A 5013-nucleotide genomic window follows, 5' to 3' on the forward strand; every position below is an offset into this window, starting at 1 on the left:
GGAAGTCAAAGCCACTGTAACAGAAATGAAGAATGCTTTTTAAAATTTTTTATTTAAAAAGGTTTTTAAATGCTTATTTTGAGAGAGAGCAAGACAGAAAGAAACAAAGTATGAGTGGTGGAGGAGCAGAGAGAGAGGGAGGCACAGAATTCAAAGCAGGCTCCAGGCTCTGTCAGCACAGAACCTGATGTGGGGCTTGAACTCATGAACTATGAGATCATGACCTGAGCCAAACTCAGACACTTAACCAACTGAGCCACCCAGGCGCCCCATGAAGAATGCTCTTGATGGCTTATTGTAGACAGGATGCAGCCCAGTAATAAATCACCTTGCAAAACTGAAATTCAAAGAGAAAAATGAATGAAAGAGAACAGACTATTGAGGAACCCTGGGGTAGTTATAAGATGTGTAAAGTATGTATCATGGGAATGCCAGAAGGCAAAGAAAGAAAGGAACAAGAAACATTTAAAGTAGTGATGGCTTTTGAATTTTCCAAAGTTAATAACAGACAGCAAACTCAAAATATCCAGATCCAGAAAGCTCAAAATATACCAAGCTGGATAAATCCAAAAAATCTATACCTAGGCATTATCATAGTCAAATTATGAGAAATGAAAAACAAAATCTTGAAAGAACCCAGAGGACAAAAACACCTTACCTGTTGAGTAACAAGGATAAAAATAATATTGGATTTCTCCACAGAAGCCATGCAAGCAAGAAGAAAATGGAGTGAAAATTTTTTTTAATTTTTTAATGTTTATTTAATTTTGAGAGAGAGAGAGACAGAACCGTGAGCGAGGGAGGGGCAGAGAGAGAGGGAGACACAGAATCTGAAGCAGGCTCCAGGCTTTGAGTTCTCAGCATAGAGCCTGACATGGGGCTTGAACTCACAAACTGAGAGGTCATGACGTGAGCCAAAGTCAGACAGTTAACTGACTGAGCCACCCAGGTGCCCCTGGAGTGAAATATTTAAAGTGTTGAAAGAAAAAAAAAATCCACCAACCTCAGTTCTGTAACCAGCAAAATTATCCTTCAAAACTGAGGGAGTAATACTTTTTCAGACAAAATTGAGGGACTTTATCACCAATAGCCTGCTTTGTGAGAGATGAGAAGCTCTTTAGAGAGAAGGAAAATAATATAGGTCAGAAATTCAGATCTAGAGGCACCTGGGTGACTCAATTATCCGAGCATCTAACTCTTGATTTCAGCTCAGGATCAAGCCTCACATAGGGTTCTGTGCTGAGCATGGAACCTGCTTAAGATTCCTTCTCTCTCCCCCTCTGCCAGCTCCCCTACTCACTTTCTCTTTCTCTCTCTCTCACTCTCAAAAAGAAAAACAGATGTACATAAAGGAAAAGAAGGAAAGTAAGAGAAGGAATAAATGAAGATAAAATAAAATCTTTAGTTTTTCTCATTAATTGACCTAGCAGATAACATTTTGTTTAAAATAATAACAATAATATAGTCAGTGATTATAACTTCTAGGTAAGTGAAATTAATGACAGGATATAATAAAGGATAGGAGAGAGGAACTGGAAGTACTTTTGTTTATCTACACTACTTGTGAGGTAGTATAGAGTCATTTGAAAGTAGACTTAGATTAGTTGTCAATGTATATTGCAAACTCTAGGACAACCACTGAAGACATTTAAAAAAGAAATATAATCAACATGCTTAGAGAGGAGAGAACATGGAATCACATAAAATGCTGAATTAAATCTAGAAAAGGTTTAAAAGAAAAGAACAGAAAAAAGAAAGTACAAGGGCAACAAAAAGATAATAGTTGCAAATACCATAGGTTTTAAACCAGTTGTGTCAGTAATCACATTAAATGTGAATGGTCTGTGGGTACCTGCGTGGCTCAGTGGAGCGTGCAAGTCTTGATCTCAGAGTTCTAAGTTGGAGCCCCATGTTGGGTATAGAGACTACTTAAATTTTTTTTTAAATGTTAATGGTCTAAATTAGAAGCCAGACACTTCCAGAGTACATTAAAATACAAAACCCAACTGTATGTTCTCTACATACAAGTTACTACAGGTATGATATGATGATATAAGAACTATAGATTCAGTCCCCAGTTCCTAGAACAGAGCTCTTAAAACCAGTGAGTGACAAGGGCGATAAGGGTGAAAGGAGCATCTTTTGTTCTTCATAGTAAGCCCCTTTCAAGCACAACTGAGTGTAAAGAATTTTTTTAATGTTTATTTTTTTTTGAGAAGGTGAGAGAGAGAGAGAGAAACAGAGCACAAGTCAGGGAGGGGCAGAGAGAGGGAACACAGAAGCTGAAGCAGGCTTCAGGCTCTAAGCTGTCAGCACAGAGCCACCTGGGGTCCAGGCACAACTGAGTTTAGATTATTGAGTTACTTTATGGGCCCTTAGACAGCTTCAGGATGGGAGCTGGTTGCCAGAGGAACCAACCATGTGCTTAGAGGGTTAGAATTTACAGCCCTACCCTCTCTAGATGCAGGGAGGAAAGAGTGGCTGGGGACTGAGTTGATCAACCACTGGTCATGATTTAATCAGTGGTGCCCAAATGATGGAACTTCCCTTAAAACCCTAAAGGAGAACAAAGGAGTTTAGAGATCGTCCAGGCTAGTGAACATATCCGTGGACTGGGAGAGTGGTACACCCCGCACTCCACAGAGACCGAAGTTCCTGTACTCGAGACCCTTCCAGACCTCATCCTGCACTCCTTTTCATCTGTCTGTTTGTTTGGATCCTTTATAATAAACCAATAATCATTAAATGAGGTGTTTCTCTGAGTTCTGGGAACTATTTGAGCAAATTATTGAACCTGAGGAGGGGATTGTGGGAAACACTATACAGGAGGCCTGGACTTGTACCCTTAACTGGTGAAGATCTGTGCTAATTCTTGAAAACTAGTGTTAGAATTTCTTGATGTAAAGAAAAACCCCACATTGGTGTCAGAAGGGCTGTGAGTTGAGAAAATAGTTATCTTTTTTTTTTTTTTAGTTTATTTTATTCATTTTTAGAGAGAGCGTGCACACAGGAGGGGCAAAGAGAGAGGGAGAGTGCAGAGTCTGATGCAGGGCTTGAACTTAGTGAACCATGAGATCATGACCCAAGCCAAAATCAAGAGTTGGATGCTTAACAGACTGAGCCACTAAAGCACCAGAGTTTTTTAAAACATGGAATTTTAGATATAATGACACAGATAAATAGCAAAGGGATAAATAGAAGATATAGCATGATTACACTAATAAAATAAAGCTAGAGGAGCTTTCAGACAAAGTAAAGACACTGTTAAGAGAAGAAAAAGAGAAGCCACAGATGGGGAGAAAATTTTTGCAAAACACATCTGATAAAGGACTGACATACAAAATAAGCAAATTCTTAAAATTCAAAATTTAGAAACAATTCAATTAAGAAATAGGCAAAAGATCTAAACAGACAACTTGACAAAGAAAATATATCAATGACAACTTAGTATATGAAAAGGTGCTCAACATCATATGTCCTTAGAGAAATGCAAATTAAAACAAGATACCATATACACCTACTAGAATGGCCAAAATCCAGACACCGACAACACCGTAAGATTATGAGAATGTGGAGCAACCGGAACTCTCATGCATTGCTGGTAGGAATGCAAAATGGTACAGCCACCTGGGAGATAGCTTGGATATGCCCTTAGTTCTTCTCCACACACACACACACACACACACACACACAGAGGCATGTGCACACCATACATGCCACTGCCGTTCCTTTCTTTTGTTCCCTGTACATCAAAACTGAAATTTTCTGTACTCCATCTCTGGTTCCTCTCCATTCTCTGTCCTACATCCACTTCATTTAGAATTTTACAGCTACCGGGGCACCTGGGTGGCTCAGTCGGTTGAATGTCCGACTTTGGCTCAGATCATGATCTCACGGTTCGTGGGTTCAAACCCCGCGTCAGGCTCTGTGCTGACAGCTAGCTCAGAGCCTGGAGCCTACCTGGGATTCTGTGTCTCCCTCTCTCCCTGTCCCTCCCCTGTTCACACTCTGTCTCTCTCTGTCTCTCAAAAATAAATTTAAAAATGTAAAACAAATTTAGAATTTTACAGCTACCATTCTATTTCATTTGTTCTTGTCAAGTTGATGGTGACCTTCATGTTGCTGTATTGAGTAATCATTTGCCATCTTAGCTCCCACCATCTTTTGATGCAATTGATTGCTCACTCCTTGATAGGTTTCCTTCACTTGGTTTTAAGGATACTGCTTTTTAAGCTTTTCTTCTGTGTCATTAGAACTTCTTTACAGTCTTATTTGCTGGTTCTTCCTCTTCTCCCTGACCTCTGAATGTTAGAATGACCCCATATCTCAGTCTTAAGTCACCTGCTCTTCTTTCTCTACCCTGAGCCTCAGGCTATCATATCTGGTATCAAGGCTTTAAATACTATCTCTAAGTTGATAATTCTCAAATTTATATATCCCAACCCAGACCTCTATGAACTCCAGGCTTATATATCCAATTGGTGACTTGACATTTCCTTTATTGTCTTGCAGACATTTCAAGCTTAACATATCCAAAACTAAACTACTGATCATCTTCCCCCCGAAAATGTGCTGTAGCCAGAACATTTCCCAACTGTGTTAATGGCAATTCCATATTTCCAGTTGGTAGTTGCTTAGGCCAAAAACCCTTGACCCCCGTCTGCTCTCTCACACCCTACACTGAGTCTGTGTAATTAGACATAATTACAAAAATAAAAATCCACAAACCTACCACTTCTCACCACCTCCTTATCATACTCTCCTGTCTGGATTACTGCTTGTAACCTTCATACTTCTATCCTCGGCCCTTGACAATGTAAATAGAGCAATTAGGATGGTCTTTTTCTTTCATTTCATTTTATTTTTATTTTAGAGCACTCAAGCAGGGGAGAGGGGCAGAGAGAGAAAGAGAAAGAATCTTTTTTTTTTATGGTTTTTATTTATTTTTGAGAGACAGAGATAGTGCGAGCAGGGGAAGGTCAGAGAGAGAGGGAGACACAGAATCTGAAGCAG

The sequence above is a fragment of the Suricata suricatta genome, chromosome 8 (assembly GCF_006229205.1).
Source record: "Suricata suricatta isolate VVHF042 chromosome 8, meerkat_22Aug2017_6uvM2_HiC, whole genome shotgun sequence".
Classification (NCBI taxonomy): domain Eukaryota; kingdom Metazoa; phylum Chordata; class Mammalia; order Carnivora; family Herpestidae; genus Suricata; species Suricata suricatta.